This window comes from Ostrea edulis, chromosome 1 (assembly GCF_947568905.1).
Source record: "Ostrea edulis chromosome 1, xbOstEdul1.1, whole genome shotgun sequence".
In the NCBI taxonomy this organism is placed as follows: Eukaryota; Metazoa; Mollusca; class Bivalvia; order Ostreida; family Ostreidae; genus Ostrea; species Ostrea edulis.
The window spans coordinates 28,176,573-28,199,004 of NC_079164.1; the positions used below are offsets into that span (position 1 = coordinate 28,176,573).

Below are 22,432 nucleotides of genomic sequence, written 5' to 3' on the forward strand. Positions count from 1 at the left end.
AGCATGGTAGTTATATTAAGTCGACGTAGTTTTACCCAGTCGAGACACACACTGTGAAACTGATGAAAAGGGGTAAGACCATTTTAAAAACTCGTTTTGCATGAAAACAAGAAATTGATTCCAAGTATGCAAACAGTTCACACTGACAGACACCACCGTGTTGAAGAGGGGAGGGTTGGAATAAAGCACTCTTAACGGACCTTAAGGGACATCGCTGCGGAGTGCTAAATGAAAGCCGACACTCACACAGTTTCGTTTTTATAAAAAAGGAAATCAATTTTGAATAAATAGGGAACCTTGATTTGACAGGATAAGAGATGTCTCCAAGATAGATACAATGTTTGCTTGAACCCTTGTTAAATTTTCGGATATAATTGTCAAATACTCCAAAGTTTTTCAAGATCAAAATGATAGACAGGAATAGAAGTTTATGAACTTTATACATTTCATCACTAACACAGTAAATTTTGTAAAGTGGAAACCGTAACGATGATAAAAGTGATGACACGTGCTTTTACTGAATTTTGAAGATTCTCTTTTACGTTAAATATCGTAGTTCAGTATATTAACTGATTAATAAGATAATAATAATATAATACACGTAAAGTTTGCAAGATGTCGTATAATCACTTTGCGTAATCTTTGATGGACAGGCCGAAGCGGGAAGTTAAAACGAAAAGGACATCGCGTAGATAATCACGGGTCTGATAAAATAGCGAAGAAAATATCAAGTTTGAAATTTTGTGGAAAAGACATCATCAAAATGAGTTTTATTGAAAATGGAAACAGTGTAGATTTCAAAAAGTATTAACCTTTGATAGTGCCCATTTATTTTCAAGAGAAATACTATTGTATAAATGCCCATATAGAACTGTATAGGGCATATACCCTTTACAGATCAGATCGTTTAGATTAGACTGATGAAAAAAGTAAAAATGGACTTCTCCTCTATTTTTCATGGACAATACATTCGTAAACCTTATCTAACGAGCATTTTGTATCGTCGATGTCAGAACGAATTTTCCGCTCCGTGAAGCTAGATGAAATGGACTTGGGGAGATAAGCTAATCCACTATCACTAATTGTCTCACGTTAAGAGAAATAATTGCTTCAATGCATCCTTTTAGAGTAGTAAATTACAAAAGTTCTTCAATCAAGAAATTGAGGAAGTAGAATAAAATGACTGGTCGCTTATTATTGAATATATCTAAAATATGTTGCTGTTTTATGGATATATTAGTGCTCTCTATAGTTTTAAGATTTAAACCAGTATGCATATTGTGGAAAGTTATTTTCGAATTTAAAAAATATTTCAAAGCACTTCCTGTATCAAGTTGATTTTGCCCACCGCCATTTTCACACCCTTTGCAAGGAGTACATATATTGTCCATGGCCAAGGAAGCCTTTGTTAAAATGCCATAGGATTGAAAGACAGTAAATAAAGTAAATTTGTACGACAGTGACAGTGGCGATCAGTACGGTGTGTTCTTTAATGTCCCGCTCGATAATCTTTCACTCATGTGTAGACGTCACCACTGCCGGTGAAGGGCTGCACAATTTAGACCTATGCTCGGCGCTTACGGCCTTTGAACGGGGAGGGATATGTATTTAAAATATATGTTGCATGTCCAGGGGTCCGTGTTTGCCCAACTACATGTATCTATTTTGTATTGCTTATTGGATTTATGAGATTGATCACTGTTCGTTATCTTCACATTTCATTTTATCTTCCAAATTCCCAATACGGGTTATCATTAATTGTATGTACCTAATACATACACTATTTCTACATTATTTGCCACGCATATTTCATGCTTTATATAAGTACATATGAACTGCGAATTTTATAAATGACGGTGAATGCATATCCTACATAATGCAAATCATAAATTATCCTATATAATAATTCGATTCATTGAGTATGTTGCTGCACAATATACTTGTCAAACGTACAACAGGAAGAAAACATACAGATTGAGAGATGCACTGTTACATATCCAAATACAAAGCAAAGTGAATAAATTAAAATCATTATAATTCCCTGCATGTAAGTTCAATTGAAGATAGGCACAGCGACAACTTTATTGCATGATATACATATCCTAAATCAAACATACGTATGTTCATTTATTAAGACAGGTACTATTAAATACAATTAATGCGCTGAACATTTATATTTCGAATAAGATTTATAACATAATGAGGGAAAATAATCGGATATTAGACTATCGTAGAAATGCAGTGAAATGCAATAAGACATTACATCTTGTTCTATATTATGTACCACAAACCATTTTGTGTTACGTGTGTACATCCACAATATATATATATATATATATATATATATATATATATCCAAACTGAAAATGTGTAAGTTTGTCATCGTGATATCACCCTCACCAGTCAATGTACCTTTTCATTCAATGTACAGGACATATTTCCCTTCTGATGGACCTTATCTTCTTTTCCATCAAAAGATGTGTGTACTTGTGAGGGGAAGAACCGAACCAAGATCACAGCTGACTCCACGGCTTGTATTTGTCATCGTCAAAGTTTTCGTTTCACGTTGCTTAACCACAACAATAAGATTTTCTCGTGCTAGCTATTCAAAATAGGTTGACTTATTCCTCCGCTGCGTTAACACACTATTTGTTGAATTTTACACGAACAGACTACTCATTAACACAAATCACATGATTTCATTAACGCAAATCCCATGATTTCACCAAGAAAACACCTCAATAACACGTGACTGAAGGAGCTATAAGCTGCAAAATGTGTTGTCATGCTCTATATATATGTGGATGATCGTATTTTGTTTTAAGTCTCGTTTGAGAATCTTTCACTCATGGAGGCGTCACCAATGCTGGTGAAGGGCTGCAAAATTTAGGCCTATGCTCGGCGATTATGGCCATTGAGCAGGGAGGGATCTTTATCGTGCCACACCTGCTCTGACACGGGGCCTCGGTTTTCGCGGTCTCATTCGAAGGACTGCTCCATTTAGTCGCCTCTTGCGACAAGCAAGGGGTACTGAGGACCTATTCTAACCGGGATATCCACGGGACTATATGTGGATGAAAAAATGAAGAAAACAATTATCAATCTCATAAATCCTATGAATAATACAAATATGATAGCAAGGCAAACTTGGACTCCTGGAAACACTAGAGGAGGGATCAGGTGTCCAGGAGAAGTAAGCACCCTCTGTTGACCGGTCACACCCGAAGTGAGTCCTATATCTTGAACAGGTAAACGGAGTATTCTTAGTCAAAATCAATATGTAAACAACGGCCTAACAATTGGTATGAAACACGCCAGACAGCATTCAACAGAATGACAGGTTGTATTTACAGGTTAGATCACTGTAAAGACCATTGGATATGCGAAATGTTGACTTTTAACGACTCTTGAAACTCCTGTAACATCAACAATTGTCAGTTGCCTACATGTTCCTCGATTTAAAAATAAAAATTATAATGTACAGAACATGCTCTTACGTATCGGTCCCATGGGGATCTGGGGTTGAATATGTCCTCAGTACACCTTACTTGTCGTAGGAGGCGACTAAATGGGGCAGTCCTTCGGATAAGATGGCAAAAAACCGATTTCCCTTGTCACAGTCAGTAGGTGTAGCAGATTGTGACAATAAAGACCTCTCCCTGCTCAATGGCCGTACGCACTGAGCAGAGGCCTAAATTTTGCAGCCTTTCACCGGCAATAATGACGTCTCCATGTGGGTGAAAAATTCTGAAGAGGGACGTTAAACAATATAAAATTAATCAATCTATCATTATTAGTGTCATTCTAAAACACAATATTGCAATTTCAGAAGTACCTTCTTGAAACAAATTGAGGCTCGATTGCAAAGGAAATGGTACTTATGAAAAGTTTCTCCAATCTGTTAAATATTAATTCATGTCACCCTTGCAATACAATTCGATCTCCATCGGATTCTTTCGATAATGAGAATATAGTTTCACAGACGTTGGATCCAGATTAATTTAACTTACATCACGTTCAACTTTGATAGTGGGTTAAAGCGTAATGACACAGGAATATGATACAGCACTTTTTATCAATCACCTTGGCTTTCACTACAATCAAACTAAGTAATAAAAGTATAGTATCATATACTGCCAAAGACTTGCCGATAATATTGTGTCATTTCATCATTTCTACACAAAATGTGTTTAATCATTTAAAATTAAAATGTAGATGGATCTAAATGATTTTGTTGCATTTTTATAACATTAATTCCAGAATTATTAAAATTTTATTTTAGACGATGTGAAATGGTTTACGGTCCAGCTGTCCCAGGGCATATCTTCCGGATTCTCCTGTAGGTCCACAAACTCTTATTTTTTCAAACAGCATATTTAAAAAAAATCAGTATGCGTTAACAATTACCATTCTGTGAAATTGTTCTGTCCAGATCATTTCCATTGAATTTCAAAATCGCCCATCTATGAAAATCAGGTAATCTACAACCCAGATAAAAACAATTAAACATCGTTGCTTACGTTTCTTGTGTAAAAGGTGAAAAGAGGTTTATTTCACTTTCTGAATTACAAGGGATCTCCATTCTTATCTTACAATCTAGGCTGGTCTTTCGAGCACGTGTTGTCCTTCGGTGAAGTGCCACATTCTTTAAATCAGAAGAAATCTGGACAATGAATTGAAAGGAACGCATATTGTCATTTATGAAATTCTATACACACCGATTATCGTTCAATCTTTACATGTCAAGTGCAAGCCACCTGATTTCTTTTTGTTAATCTAATATTGTCGAAGTTTGAAACATTCTGACAATATAATTGTTTCGACACAAAAAATATTGCAAAAGTGAGACGAAACAGTACCCCGTCATCTGTCGCACTCCATTTCAGATAGAATCATACTTTTAAAGGGAACAATCAGATAGACAGGAACAAATGTTGGAACGCTATCTTCTCTCCAACGAAATGTACTCAATAACACTGGCAGATCAAGAGTTGCGACGTCAACAAAAATATTGCAGTGAAACTGCCCGCTATAAATTTAATAATAATTCAAGTTGGATATTGTTTGGTTTAAGTAGCATATAAACAATAGCAAATGTGAGGCATCTTTAATTAAATAATCTCAAGTAAAATCTACTCAATCAATGTTAAAAGCTACTTTCATGTGCAACCGTGGAAGGTTTGTTCTCGTCAAGCACGAGAACAGTAACGTGATATTTGAGGTACAAAGAGGTGATTACGTGATTTCTAGCCGCATTCATCAGCGTAATATCGTGTAACTACGCGTCAGGCCTGTTGACCTATATGTCATTGCTCTTTTACATGTGAACTGTGTCTCTTTCTACCGGGCTCCTGGACAAACAAGCGATTGTAGAAGAAAGAGGTATAAATAAAGTAACACAAAGAATATTACCTTTTTACCTAGTGATCAGAAATCGAAAGTCTTTATCAATTTAACCAAAACCTTTTTAAAACTTTAATTTAAACACAACTGGGAAAAAAATCCCACAACATTCTACCTCGTTAATGATTTTATTGGTCACGGTAGCTATCACCAAGCTAGAAATCGGGCATTAGTTCTTGTCTTACTGGACATTCCTAACAAAACAATAATCACGGTAAGCCTTGATTTAACAACAGACTTTCTTTAATAAAAGTAGCACCACCCCTTAGATAATGAATCATATTAACATCGATGAAATAAGACTTGAAGAATATCCCCCAAAAAAGATAATAAACAACCTTCAGCAACATTCTGTCTCTCTAAATAGGTCAATTTTAAGTATGGTATTGCTATATGTACAAATGTACATGTATCACTGGAGGAGAAAGGCATCAATCGAAACATGCGCTCAGCTGTTTGTTCACATACATGCAGTCCAGAAAAAATTTAATCCCCAACACATCGACATGTAACCTCCAAATATACATTATGTATTACTTGTGAAAACATGAGAGTCACAGATTTAATCAAAGCGTAGTATGACCACAACTAGATGATGGCGACCAAGCATAAAACTGACTAAACTATTGTAAATGAATGCATATGCAAACCTTCCAAACATATCTTGACGTGTAAGTTCTCTACACCAACTGTGATATAATAACATTAGCACATAATGTTCAGCTCGCCGATAGACTAACAATAAAAACTATGAAAATCGCACGTGATATCCAAAAATAGACCAATGTAGTCTTTAAAATGAATCGCACAAAACTATGACCCAATGTCTAGTTGTAGCATAACCACGGTCCATTTTCCTTAAGCTATAGAGAAAAAAGAGTGAAGATATGAACAGAGACCATTCTCATAAATCCTATAAAGAATATAAAATTAGGAGTAGGGCAAACACGACCGTTAAATCCCTGTAACATCACCTTATTTGTCAGCAGCCTTGTTTGCTTTAAAACTTGCAATGTCTGTTTCAATCTGTGTAACAATAAACTAAATGACTATATTGGACGGATGCACCATGTTCCTATACGGACAATCTCTAAATTTAGCCCAGATATAATTCTATAACCCCTCACTCTAAATGCATAAAAACCTGCAATGCCTGGTGCAATCTATGAAGCAATAAGGTGTAGTTTGTTCCTGTACGGAAAATCTATAAAATTAATTCTATGACCACCTCTCCCTAAAACATGAATGTCTTTTTACATATTTATTCCCAGTGAGATTTTTTTGGGAACACGTGACACTATAATACACCTCACTCACTACTGGAATTTACATATCTATTGCATTCCGTACGTGGTCTATTGGATTCCCTAGCTACAATTACGAGATGATGAATGCAATAATTCTTGCCTTTAGTTCTTAATCAATCATTACAAGTTAACAGTTACACACAGCCATGTACCAAGAAATGACAGCTGCTTCATCGCCAGCGGTCTTGTCTTTTATTATGGTAGATCCATTAACGTTAAGTTCTGTGATTATTGTATTTAGATTGTGCTCTCTCCAGAAGTTGTCCTCCATGCCTTATATTCGTGTATATATGTTTGTCCTTCTCTTACTTTTGTATTCTTTGTGGGGTCTATGAGATTGATCGCTGTTCGTTATCTTCACTTTTCACGTGTGTCATTAAAGGAATAAAAGCCCCAAGAAGAGGGATTATCGGGAAAACCATTTAAAGGTTAAACAGGTTTGAAATTTACATTTATATCAAATTTTCTGCTTCAGTATCATCATTATGCGATTAAACCAACATTGGGGGATTGTGTAAATAACACGATGTTTTCTTTCAATTATGTAGACACTACGTGACCATTCTCTGTTTTTGAAATCCCTAAAGATAATTACAGACGATTTACACAGAAGTATATTTAAACAAATGTTTATTTTCTAAACATCTTATACATTTTCATTTACATTAGGAGTGATTTTTTTTTAAAATCTAAACAAGATAAACTGATTTGGAGCAGATAACAGCTTATAAAAAGTTTAAGATATTCTAAATCACGATACGATATATAGGTTGTTTCAAATTATCTTTCTTCCTTAGATTTGACATGAATCTAATGTGAAGAGGTGTTGCGTCATCTGTAATTGTGATAGAACACGGCGTATGATACTGTTATAGATTTAAACTGGTTTAATGACGGCATCACAGCTTGGTAGCCAACAACCATCACAAATGATGTACCAATGGAAACAAAACAATGTTGGCGTACCTCAGTCCCATTTTGTTCCAGAACAAGTAACATTTTCTCCGAACTTTAATGTGTTTTAGTCTGAGACAGAAACAGCCAGACATACTTCTGAAAACAGATATTCACAAAATGATGTAAACAAATAGCAGTTAAAAATTCTCATTATTCTGTAAGCAGCTACTTTATCCAAATATTTACAAACCCCTGTAAACAGGTATTCACAGAATCTTGTAAACAAATCCAAATTTGGATGAAGTTTTCACTTTGTCACACCGTCTATCGTTCAGAAAAGGAAGAGCTTGAGTGATTGATTGATTGTATATTGTTTAACGTCCCACTCGAGAATCTTTCACTCATATGGAGACATCACCATTGCCGACGGCGGGCTGCAAAATATAGGCCTATGATCGGCGCTTATGGCCTTTGAGCAAGATCGAGGTATCTTTATCGTGCCACAAATGCTGTTTTTGCGGTCTCACCCGAAGGATCGCCCCATGTAGTCACCTCTTACAAAAAGCAAGGGGCACTGATGACCTATTCTAACCCGGATCCCCACGGGAAAAGAGCTTGATTGGGGGTAAACTCTTCACTATAATAAAGACAGTACTCTGAAGTAGTTGTATACTCTATATGATCCATTATAAATAACTATAAATCATTTAAGAGTGGCCACATATTTCGGAACTTGAAATACCAAAAGACACCAAATGTGAACTACAATACATCTGATACTTTTATATGAAAACTAACATCGCTTAGCTGTACAGATGTTGTCGTAATGTTAGTTCATTCTGTCATAGCACTGCTACTTTCTGTCACACCACTGCTACAGTTTGCCGTACTATTGCTACGTCCAGTTATACGTGTACCATCAAATACATTTTGTTACATTCTGTCGTGTTCCGTGGGGATCCGGAATAGAATAGGTCCTCAGTACCCCTTGTTTGTCGTAGAAGGCGACTAAATGGGGCGGCCCTTCGGATGAGACCGCAAAAACCGAAGCCCCGTGTCAGAGCAGGTGTGGCACGATAAACATCCCTCCCTGCTCAAAGGCCATAAGCGCCGAGCATAGGCCTATATTTTGCAGCCCTTCACCGGCAATGGTGACGTCTCCATATCAGTGAAATATTTTCAAGAGGGACGTTAAACAATATTCAATCAATCATTCTGTCGAACCAATAATAGATTCTGATATACCACTGCTTCATTCTACAATTTGTTGTCTAATTAATACATTCTGTCGTACCATTAATACACTCTGTCGTGTCATTAATACACTCTGTCGAACCATTAATACATTCTGTCGTACCATTAATACACTCTGTCGTACCATTAATACACCCTGTCGTACCATTAATATATTTTGTCGTACCATTAATATATTCTGTCGTACCATTAATACACTCTGTCGTACCATTAATACACCCTGTCGTACCATTGATATATTCTGTCGTACCATTAATATATTCTGTCGTACCATTAATACACTCTGTCGTACCATTAATACATTCTGTCGTACCATTAATACATTCTGTCTTACCATTCATACACTCTGTCGTACCATTAATACATTCTGTCTTACCATTAATACATTCTGTCTTACACTCTGTCGTACCATTAATATATTCTGTCGTACCATTAATACATTCTGTCGTACCATTAATACATTCTGTCGTACCATTAATACACTCTGTTGTACCATTAATACACTCTGTCTTACCATTAATACACTCTGTCGTACCATTAATACACCCTGTCGTACCATTAATATATTTTGTCGTACCATTAATATATTCTGTCATACCATTAATACACTCTGCCGTACCATTAATACACTCTGTCGTACCATTAATACACTCTGCCGTACCATTAATATAGTCTGTCGTACCATTAATATAGTCTGTCGTACCATTAATATATTCAGTCGTACCATTAATACATTGTGCCGTACCATTAATACACTATGTCTTACCATTAATACACTCTGTCGTACCATTAATACATTCTGTCGTACCATTAATACATTCTGTCTTACCATTAATATATTCTGTCGTACCATTAATATATTCTGTCGTACCATTAAGACACTCTGTCGTACCATTAATACATTCTGTCGTACCATTAATACATTCTGTCTTACCATTCATACACTCTGTCGTACCATTAATACATTCTGTCTTACCATTAATACATTCTGTCTTACCATTAATACATTCTGTCTTACACTCTGTCGTACCATTAATATATTCTGTCGTACCATTAATACATTCTGTCGTACCATTAATACACTCTGTCGTACCATTAATACACTCTGTCTTACCATTAATACACTCTGTCGTACCATTAATACACCCTGTCGTACCATTAATATATTTTGTCGTACCATTAATATATTCTGTCATACCATTAATACACTCTGCCGTACCATTAATACACTCTGTCGTACCATTAATACACTCTGCCGTACCATTAATATAGTCTGTCGTACCATTAATATATTCTGTCGTACCATTAATATATTCTGTCGTACCATTAATACACTGTGCCGTACCATTAATACATTCTGTCGCCCCATTAATACACTCTGTCGTACCATTAATACACTCTGTCGTACTTAATACACCCTGTCTTATCATTAATACATTCTGTCTTACCATTAATACACTCTGTCGTACCATTAAAATCCACCTATGACGTCATTCTTTTGTTTGAACACTCCATTATTTTTCATGAATGGAGTGTTCGGAAAGTAGGCCAACCTTTATACAAGTAGATATAAATGCATGCAACAAAAGAATGAAAAACGTAAGACATGATGAAAATGCACAAAGTTTAGTTTTTTAAGTGGGTCAATGTAGTCATATCACTCCATTCCTTAAAAGCAATGGAGCGATACTCGTACATTAACCCTTACTCAATACATTCTGTCGTACCATTAAATACACTCTGTCGTACCATTAATATACTCTGTCTTACCATTAATACACTCTGTCGCACCATTGTTACATCATGTCGTACCATTGTTACATCATGTCGTACTGTTACTAAATTCTGTCGAAATATTTATATTACATTCTGCAGGGCTCCTACATTCTGTTGTACCTTCAAATACATTCTATCGTACCATTGCTTTATTTTCATACTTTCCAGGTATATATTCCTTTACCTTAAGGCCACAGTAAGCAAAATATTTCTATGAGGTCCACAACACCCAGCTGCCCTCTGACAGGAGCACATTTGCCATTTACGTATGATAAATGTTTATTTAGTATCGCGTCTACAATCTACATTTACTGCCGATTAAACATTAAAAACGATACTGAAACTTGTGTTTTTAAAGTGGCCGTCAAGAAAATAGCATGACCGGAGGAGGCCGTGTCACATTAAGAGTGCCGTTTAGACTGACCAGTCAGGGCGACCGCGGGGAGGCAGTTGTCTAAAGTGTCCTGACCCGGCGGGATCTACATATAGATATTTGTCTGTACTGTCTACTGAACATTTCTCAGGTCCAAGATAATGTATAACATAAATCAAACTTAACGTGAAGTAAAATGATACTTTCGATTATAGATGCAAGTCTAACAAGCCCACAATTAATCTTATATGAAAGCTTCCATTTCACATGTATCATTATGGTAAACGTGTCGAAGTACACCCTATAGTCCATTTAGTGATTTGTATTGTGGTACAATTGACACATGATTGGGTGGATCCAGTCTTTTCCCCTTTCCTGGACAGACATTTGTATGTTTCACTTAGATCATTGTTTGCATAATCCGAGGGAACTTTTTCAATGATATTATAGTATTTCAAACTAGGTTTTACTGAGCAGATGTGTTACAAAGGTATTTAATAGAGTAAATAATTGAATTACTACTGTTAGGTTTTCTTTATTGATATTCATCTCAACCTCCACATAGAAATATATCTGTAAATGTATAACCAATATCATATATAATGCGTATAGAAATATGAGTATAGCATATATAATGCAGAAAAAAATGCAATGGAATAAAGTGTTATGCATAAAAATGCAACATCAACAGTACAAATGCAGTAGATAATGAATATGAAGCACAACATATAAAGTACAAAACACAGAACACACGTCTCACACAGTAGAGAACACGTTACAGGTGTATGCTGTAGGACGTGTTCCATACCAACTGTTACGCCATTCTTTACATACTTAATTTTGACTACGGAATACTCCGTTTACCTGATCAAGGTATGGGACTCTGGGCGGGTGTGGCTGGTCATTAACCAATGCTTACTCCACCTAGGCACCTGATAACACCTCTATCCAGGGGTTCGTGTTTGTCCTTCTCTTAATATTGTAATATTCATAGGATTTATGAGATTGATCTTTTTTTCACTTTTTCATGATTCAGCTTCTCCATTGTCAACTTTCCATATTTATCTACCAGTAGTCCATTACACGTACCACCTGCATGTAGTGATTACGTCTATCAACTGATTCGATACGCGAGAGCATATTTCGCGTATGATCAAGTTCTAAATTGAGTCAGGCTACTGAAGAGTAAGTTGATATTACAGGGGTTTCAGCTGTCTCGTTTAAAGTCAGCATTTTGCAAATCATATGGTCGTCATAAATACTTAAAATTTGCAAATAAAAGCTATCACTGGGTTGAATGCAGTCTGACGTGTTTCATATAAATTGCTAGGTCATTCTTTAAAAGATGATTTTGACTGCATACCACTCCCTTTGTCTGATCAAGATATAGAGGTCACTGTGGGTATGACCTGTTAACAAGGAATGCTTACTCCCGGGCACACAATTCCATCGTTGGTATGTCAAGGGGTCTGGGTTTCTTCTCTTAATTTTGAATTCTTTAGAGGATTTATGAGATTGATATAAACTGATCGTTATCTTCACTTGTTCATAATACAAAGACAAGATATAACGCATGTGACATGCAATATATAATGCATGAAAAATACAATGTATATGTAAGTTCGCGGAATCTGTAAATCAAAATGATTAAATGATTCGTATAAATTTTAATTGTCCGGGCAAAATCGTATAATTTTTTTTTATCTAGCATTAAAACGTTTTCGTAAGTCACATGAATGATTTTACGGTCATAAAAACGTCTTTCTATAATAGATTGTCCATGTAATGATTTATTCATAATTCAATTTAATTTACAATCGTCCAGTATGTGTCAATAGATGTTCATTCGACTAGATAACATAATTCAGAAATCAAGAATCAAATAAAAATCAAATTTCAATCACAAAGACTAGAGACACCAGTCCTATCCATCATTTTCCACGGTTATCCGGGTTTCCTATAGACTTACAAATAAAATGTGTCAAAACGTTTTATGGGGGCTTCTTTCAATGCCATCCCAATACTTCAAAGGGATATTTTCACCAAAAAATGATTATAATTTCGTTATTTCCATGTCTATCGTGAATTTACCATTAACCGAATTTTAAGCATACAAGGCACTGCATGTTAATTCATACAATAAAATTTTTCCCAACATATTCTTGTCTAAAACTAGAAACATTTGAAATATTTACATTTAGAAAACAATGTTTTCATTCATTCTTTGAAAAATAAACCTTATAATATTCTCGCAAATATTCTGTGATATATCAATTTGATTCTTCATTTACAGACTTAACGTGATATAAATTTAGAATTTCCTTAATATTATGTGGGGTGTTTTTCTTTAGAAGATTGTAGTTGAGATACATTTTCATACAAATTGAAGGGTATCCTGGGCAAAAACAAACCAGGGACTCCTTTTAACAATGTGACTAACCGTGTCCTCCTAGGCACCTGCTATTGGTACATGTACATGTTTATATCCAGGGATCCGTGCCTGTACTACTCTTAATTTTGTATTCTTTATACGAGTTATGACAATGATCACTGTTCGTTATCTTCACCTTTATATTGAACCATATTGAAACTGGTTTCTAATTACAACGAAACAAAGAGATGGTGTGAACGTTACATTTTTGTATTGTGTAGTCTTTTGAAGTCTTGTTCTGCAATGTTTTAAAATCCGAACGGATTTCGCTGGGGATCAGCGGACCTATCATTGATCAGGTGAAGTCTCGTTCGGACCTATCATTGATTAGGTGAAGTCTCGTGAGGACCTATCATCGATCAGGTGAAATCTCGTGCGGACCTATCATTGATCAGGTGAAGTCTCGTACCTATTGTTTGTGCGTTAACCTTTTTCCTCCTTTGAAGTCTACGTAGTCTTCACATAAATAATTTTCAGTTTTAAATATACATGAGGTCATGAATTGCAATGCTTTTCGCCAGCTTAAGTAAAACTATGCCGGCTGAAGCGTTGCAGTTCATGCCCTCGTGTATTTTGAAAAATGAATCGAATTTATTTCTTATTTCTACATTTTAATTTCTTTTCTGTCTGAATTCCGGGCTGTTTAGATGGACGGACGTACTATATATGTGCATGTTTATCAAGATTCATAAGCACATTATCACATCTGCATCGCTAACATGAGGAAATGGACATCATTACAATTACAAGATATTTTACAATTTATGAGATCGATCACTTTTTTATGTGAATGTCATTTTACATTCTATTTTATACTCACTTTACACAAAAAAGGTTCTTAATTGCCCAAGAATTTTTCTAACAACATATCAAAATAAAACGAACGTTCTCAGAAATCAATGCTTATGTAAAACCTGTCAAATATTTTCTACAAATGTATGCATTATCAAGAAACGCAATGGGTTTTTTTTTAATATCACACAAATATCTTTTTGACCATTTTCTACATTTTACTGTCCGCAGACAGCTGTTCTCTATTTTAATATTATGTCTCTACAACATGCCACGCTTGGCGAACTTATATTCTTCGGGGGAAAACGCGATTTATGGTCAAAAGTAGACACACTCTTTGTTTTCATTTCACAATTTTCTCGTTAAAAGGGTTTGGATTGTAGTTTTTAGAAATTTCATTTGGTAATTTATGCAGATATTCTTTTGTTGTAACGTGTATCTCTGTGTTTTATATAAAAAAAAAAGGGGGGTTATCAACAGTTGCATTTTATGACAATCTTTCAAATATATTTCATCCCTCTTCTCTATTTCAAACAATTTACGCGTGGCTTCCTGTCGGTAATTTTTTTTTTTTTTTTTTTACATTTTAGAGAATATCAAATAGCATACAAATATGTTACATTGCATTGCGACAATATTATTTAGTGTGTATGTTGAAATAGATTTAAAACATTGCAATGATTTATTAATTTTCCAAGCACTATACAAATGTATATTATGTATACCTATAAAAGCAATATTACAAAAACATAATTTGATATAAAGCATTGATAAATACACGTATACTAAAGAATGACAGGAAAAAATATTCAATTAGATCGTATGTTGATTGTGTGACAGATTGTACGCAGTATTTTCCATTTAGATCTCCAATACACGACCTGAGATATGGTTACTAAGTTGGTTTCGTACAGCAAATCAATTAACGACATAACTTTCACATAGTGTAGAGTCTCTATGGCAATCACTACGCAGGCGGGTGATAATGGACGGGTGTTTTCAGTTACATCATAAGAAGTAATTATATAAATATTCATGATCCATTTTTGTGTTTCTTCATCATACCATAAACGTTATTTTTTTATCACTGAATCAATGTCTTAAAAGGGTGAACAACCCTGGTGAAGTAATAAGACTTTTGATAGAAGTTCTTGAGTGTAAGAGAGTGGATAGATTTCACATCTTCAATGATAAAGTTAAAAAAGGTTGATTGAATCATCGAGGACAGGTCAGGGAGAAGTCAAGCTGTTGTAAACAACATTCCATCTCTTAACTTACCATACTCTGCAGGTATTTCAATTTTAGTCAAGCTGATTTCAGTTGCCACACGAGGTCTACCTGTCAGTATTATAAAATATCTAGTATATCCACAGATCTAAATTTTGCAGACAAAAGTGTACCCTCCTAGCTAACCTTTATATATAAAAAAAAAAAAAACCTGAATACTCTGTCAAATCATTCAACTACACGGTACATGTACTTGATATATCATAAATAGTATTATATAGTAAACACTGTATAATTGATAGGGGCTGGTCTTAATGGACACAACTGCATAAATTTTCAAATCTGTTTTGAATTTGCATTTTCCAAGTGGTCCTTTATCCAGATATCATCAAAGTTGACCAATTGTACATTTATTTACCAGGTGGAACATGAACATTGAAATGACCCTAAAACGTTTAGACAATCTATATCATAATTGAATATATGCATAAAAGTGATGATAACGAAATGGTCAATCGTGTAGCTCCTATAAGGAACACAAAACAAAGAGTTGGGCAAACACGGATCCCTGGACATATCAGAAGTAGGATCAGGTGCCTAGGAAGAGTAAGCATCCCCTGACGACCGGCCACACCCGCCGTGAACCCTATGTGTTGATCAAGTAAACGGAGTTTCTATCAAAAGTTTTTAAGAAATCCCTGTGTATATAATGTACTTAAACGGTCACTCCTATATTTTGTCTTTTTGTACTCCTGCATTACCAGGAAGTGCATTTAAATCATAATATCATTCTTTTCTTAGAATTATAAGCAACTGACAAAATCTGAACTGAATCCTATACAGAGAGATGCACTTTCCAATGGATTAACAGTGGGTTATACAAAACAAGTGTCCACTTTGTGCAGGAATATAGGTTTCCACGCATATGAAGACAAATAAACATTTGAAAATAAATTGCTGTAATAGTATTCCAGACATGAGGACAAAGGAACGATGTAAGAATCATCTCTCAAGACATTTAGTGGTGGAACAATTGCAGTTCTGGGTTGTCTCTATGGATTATCGTTATCTATATAATAAAATAATAACTAAACTAATTTATAGAGAGATAATACATGTACATGTAGACAATGTATTGTGTTGAGCAGTCTACATATTTTTATAAAATACACCAGGATCTAGTAAAAATCAAAGAGCATCAATAGACTGAACAGTATAAACACAATGAAAACATAATATCTTAATTTAGATTAGAGTATTGGTTAATAATTCTCATATCATTTCCGTTGATATGGTGACGTGTAACATTTCATAGTGCAATGCTTAAATCGATCTAGCTAGAATCCAGCAGTAGCGATGTACATTGTTGAACCTTCGCTTTTCATTAACAAGAATCAAGAACAATCATATGTGCATGAAACAAACTATAAATGTATTGTATATTTATTTCAAGAATGAACGGAAGCTAGATTCACTCTTCATAACATACCACTATGTGGAATTCGAAAACAGATATTCCTCAAATGGTTTTTCCTTTTCAAAATCAAAGTAAATTAAACTGTACATGTAATTATTGACATTTCAGATTGAACCTTGTGGAATTGAATAAGTGACAAACCATGCACGCGATCTTTCCAAGGTCACAGTGGACTGTCATGTGGTGTCAAAATGCCAACATGACTGACGGAACATCTGCGATGTAGAAAATTTTGCAGTTTTAAGAAAGTGAAGCTGTCTCTCAAAAATTAACCTTCAAAGTATAATGAATTTATACTCTCATTTACAATCACAGTCGTCAACGTGCCAACATAGCAAGGGCATTACATTTTCATATGAATAGATATTTGTGTACAACCCATGGTGTATATAATACAGGGTGATCCACAAATTTTAACGCGTTTTGACGGACCATACAAACCAGTTACGAGTTCTTTACCGTACCAACGTCCACTGCATCACGTATGTGACCGAAACACATTTACATCACTCGAATGCTGAGCACTTGACGAAAGAACACTTGTTACTTATTTTAGCGACTAAGGTCTGTGGTGGCCAAGGCTCGGACCCATAATCATTCCGCCACCGCACACAAAGCACGAGTTCCAGACATTGAAAAGAGATAGATATTGTTGCAGTTCATTTATCAAGCAATATATACAACTGCGTTTTGTATATTATGACCCAACAAGTTTAAGAATGCGGTTACTTTTCTATAGAGAATATTGACAATACGGCGCGTATTACGTCGGTGTGTCCTGAACATAGATAGCCGATGAGGATTGCGACGGAGGCCCTGCTGAATTTGCTTTGTTACATGTATTTAGAACATGCCATGAAATGTTCGGCAGCTTCCTGCCTGGAAAGTGTTGGTCCCTACTTTCAAGAAAGACGTAATCAATTACATCCATTATATAAAAATAGTGACCTTACTTTTGTTGAATAGCTACTCTGGTCATCCCAGTCCATCAACAACAAACTCAAGACAGTTATTTCTGAAATATTTTATCATACATTTTAGAAGTATTCTATAGACCTCAAACGTTCCAAAAAAAACAACAACAAAAACAAAAACAACAACATTAAATGATTCACAATTCTATTTCTATAATCGTTTCATAAAATTGTCGTGACCTTTCAATGTTTGATAGCAATGAGAAATTACATGCCTATCGTTTATAACCTATCATGATTACAAAGATTCCCTAAAAGTATTAAGTATCCCAAATCTTTAAATATTATTTGTTAAGTAAAAAGGCATGTTCTGATTTCAATTGATACAGATGCCCCTCTATTTAAACCAGAGTTAATTTCTTGCTTGATCATTTGAAAATGCCTTAAACTTGTATTCAATTAGATCTAATCTATATTCCAGCGACATAAAGAGATGTGGGATTTCTCATTTTCTGCACATTCTTGGTTTCGATTACAGTGAAATTTATAGTTAAAGCAATATCATGTAGTACTTTGTATTAGATGTCCTTTTCAGGGGTTTTAAATGACAGCGTTCATCATGTTGAAGAAATATATTTAAATGACCATCTAAATTATATTCTTCATATTCCAAGTGCTTTTTTTAATGTGATATCTTAATGACCAGCCTTCCCCTGGCTTTGTTTGGGTGACCATCGCTGCATATAAATGTGACAAATGTTAGAATATATGGCTGCTATTAATTTTCGAATAAAGATTGTTTCTAAAGACACAGGTACAGATGAAATACCCATATCCCATGGAGCCCGTTGTTACGAGCCTTAATGATGGCGACAGAAAGCAGACGACAATGGGCAGACGACCAGCGGGTAGCCGCATTACATGATTTGTCATAAGGGAATATAATAACAGAGGACATTATCCTCACAGACTGACCCATGCTAGCAATTTGCATATTTATAATTCAACTGAAGGTATACTGTTTCAAATAATTGAAATTTATGGAAAAGTTGTCTATGAAGATGTCGATGTCTCGTAAGACCACCAGATATAGCTTTTGTGTCCACTTTAATGCATGTTAGTTTACTTTGTTCTGTAATTCTTTATCTAAAACCTAGCCCTATTATTAAATTGGTGGTGGGGGTGTCCACACATAATGATAAATACGTTGAGAGAACCCGTTATAGATCGAACATTAGAGAGGCTCAACGTTGCATTTGCGTTGTTTGAATTGTGCATTATCCGATATAGCCAAGGATGAAAACAACATCATTCAGTAAATAGGTACATGTATATCAAACACTTTCCCCCGCATTTGTTTTCTAATTAAAAAAAATACAAAAAACAAAAGTATTCTTTGCTTATCTTTGTGAGTATTATCGTAAGTTAAATAATTTTATTCACAGAAAATTGCAAGCCTTTTAAAAGATACCGTGTTAAATGGGGTTCACCTCGGTGTTTGTTGCATTGTTGTTGTTTCAATAAAATTATGATATTTACATATTTTGCAAATCATAACAAGAAATGAGAAAATAAGTTTACTCTTCGTCTTGCTGCAACACACTTAGGTTTGGATAGTTTCATTGTAAGAAGTATACGCTTTTTATACGACCGCACAAAAATACGGGCGTATTATGCTATACCGCTGTCGTTCGTCTGTCTGCCCGTCTGTCCCTTTATCGTTGTCTTCGCAACTCCTCCTAAACCCTTTAGAGGATTTTGTTGAAACTTGGTAAAAAGAAAGATCACAATGTGGAGCTGTGCATATTGCAAGGGGAATGCTGTTCAATATTTTAAAAGGAGTTTTGGCCCTTGGACTTAATGTTTTCTATTCAAAATACTTTATCTTCGCAACTCCTCCTAAACCCTTTATGGGATTTTGACGAAACTTGATACAAAGAAAGATCACAATGTGGAGATGTGAAAATTACAAGAAGAATGCTGCAACACTATTTTTGAAGGAGTTATGGCCCTTGGATTTAGATTTATTTTATGCAAGTACCTTGTCTTCGCAACTCCTCTTAAACCCTTTGGGGGATTTCAATGAAACTTAGTACAAAGGAAGGTCACAATGAGTAGATGTGCATATTACAAGGGGAATGCTATCCCACTATTTTGGAAGGAGTTACAGCCCTTGGATTTAGATTTATTTAATGCAAAATACATTGTTATTGCAACTCCGACGAAATCTTTTTGTGGATAATTCCTTTTTACCTGTTCAAATTCCTGGGTCAATAATGTATGCAGGCGTATCATGTACCGATTTAGCGGTGCCCTATTTTTTGCCAGTGATTTATATTAGTTTTGATGTGCAAAGTTTAATTGTATATATGATGCATGTACAAGTAGTTATCTCACTACTTTGAGTATCAGAAATTAAACAGTTGAATGATACCTATACTGAATACATTGTTTTATATAATTTAAAACAATGCTTTATTAGGTAATAAACACATATTGTTTTAATATATTTTATTTCTCGATAAAAACACTGGTCATTCAACTTGTCATAAAAACCTAAAGTATACACTGTACATACATTCATAAAAAGCATAAGTGTCTAGGTAGTTTGTTTTATTTTGGATATAAAGCAATGAAAACATGGGTGGGTGTGTCTGGGTAATGGAAATGGCCTACCATACTAACTATCAAGCCTATTATTATATCATAATACAAATATTCCTTAAAATAAAATTGCATTAACATAATGACAGAACATTATCTTGTTCATGTTATTTCATGATTCCTTCTACAGTAATATTCATGGTGTGTCGTTGTGTTTGTGATAAAACTTATTCAAATCACCTCCTCTATCTTAAATTATACTGCATCTTACGGAATCAGTACAATGTAAATATATACAATGTAAATCATTTGTAATAAGTAGCCATACTAAATTCAACATAGGATATGAGTCTTGAAGTCTGTATCGAATCTTCAAAACAGAGTTAAAATACAAACGCTTAGATTTTCTATGTACATATATTGTACACTCTAGTAATTGAATGCACTACATTCCCCCCAATCGTCGTGGTTTGTGCGACACTAAATTTTTACAATGTCTCTTGTCAAACGTAAGTCATATTCTATATTGATGGTATTAAAAGTAGTGGAGCCTGCTTACGACTATTAAATTGTTCTGCATGGTGAACTGTGTAGCTCCTCGTTATCTATATAACAATGTGCTCTTCATGACGGGATTACTAGGTATCACTTCCTCAAGGAGAATTCCGAGCCCGACTTGCATACGTTCCCACGCTGTTAACAGACCTCTGTTCAGATTTAGTTTCACGGGTCTATCACACGTTTACCACACAGGAAACAAAGATAGGATGTCTTTTTTGCGTCCGTCTTCTCCACCCAGCTATTAACTGAATTTCAGGGTAGTTATCTTGTCACGATTTTCCCGTGCAATATCAGTTTTCCAATTAAAGAGTTTAAGAAGAGCAATTTATGGACCAGATTGATTCTGTTGCTGTAATTTACACACCGCAGCAGAAAATCGCCAGGAATGAAAATAAAAGGTATATGAACTACAAATAAGAGGTGTCATATTAAACACACCTCCTCACCTATTCACTAATTTTAAGATCTGTATACAACAGATGTGCAAATAGACTTCGAATGATGGCAGATTGCATTTAACTAAGATAGTGATAAAACTGACTAATCGCTAATCTTGCATCACACTGCCGAAATATTGAATTGGTATCAAGTCAAGTGTTTTGAGGTACGTGGCTGATGAGAGCAATTCTTTTTTAATTTTTTCTTCTGTTCATCAAATTGGTAATACCACGTCTATTACCACGACAGAGATTGCAGTATGGTTTCTTTTTACATTCTAAACGAAATTATATACATGTACAAATGTACGTACAAGCTCTGTCGAGTATTTTATTAAAATTTTCACTCTCAATATATCAACTTTTAGTTGTTTTTTAATGTGTCCAGGGGACAAACACCTGTTTGACTCAGACATCCATTGATATAGGGGACCCCACTGACCAGCGTCCACCTTTGGCCGGTCATGTCGTGTCGTTTCCATCTTCAGTTTCAGTTGCACTTAAATGGCGCTGCTGCCCTCTGTGTGACCACGGTGTCCTATTATTTACGATGAACATTGGCATGGTGGTGTCTGAAGATAAATAAAACTGTTCATGATACTCTACATTATGTCTAGTGATCTAGATTTCCTTCCTAAGGTCATTAAAATTCTTTTAAAATGTATCACATTTTTTTCATATCTGATCAAAATGCATAGAAATGTCAAAAAACTCAGAGACTATAATTTTTCTTTAGTAGATTTTCAATTTATCATTGCTTGCGTTCACATAGTTTTATGATATATGAAAATTAAGATATGATAAGATAGTATAATGGCAATGTCATGTATTATTTATTTACACCGTCCTCCACGCGAGTTTCCTGTTAGGGTGGACATTTTCTGTGACATCCAGACTACCGATAACGAAGCCCACGTAAAATTGGTTCTCGAGGTACATAATGTTTTTCTAATTAGGCACAAGTAATCGACTGGATGAT

The 22,432-nt window shown here is 35.0% G+C and overlaps 1 long non-coding RNA gene across 2 annotated transcripts; it reads right to left on the reverse strand.

Annotated features, from left to right (window-relative positions):
* Positions 1-7,497: 7,497 nt before the first annotated feature.
* LOC125665317 (uncharacterized) lies at positions 7,498-21,953 on the reverse strand. Of its 2 annotated transcripts, XR_008801674.1 has the most exons (4): positions 21,015-21,953; positions 17,891-17,952; positions 15,512-15,571; positions 7,498-7,763 (listed from the first exon to the last, which is right to left on the reverse strand). It is a non-coding gene; the product is annotated as an uncharacterized LOC125665317 (long non-coding RNA). The 2 variants fall into 2 exon arrangements; XR_007366212.2 differs by lacking the exon at positions 21,015-21,953 and having other exon boundaries at positions 17,891-18,235.
* Positions 21,954-22,432: the final 479 nt, after the last annotated feature.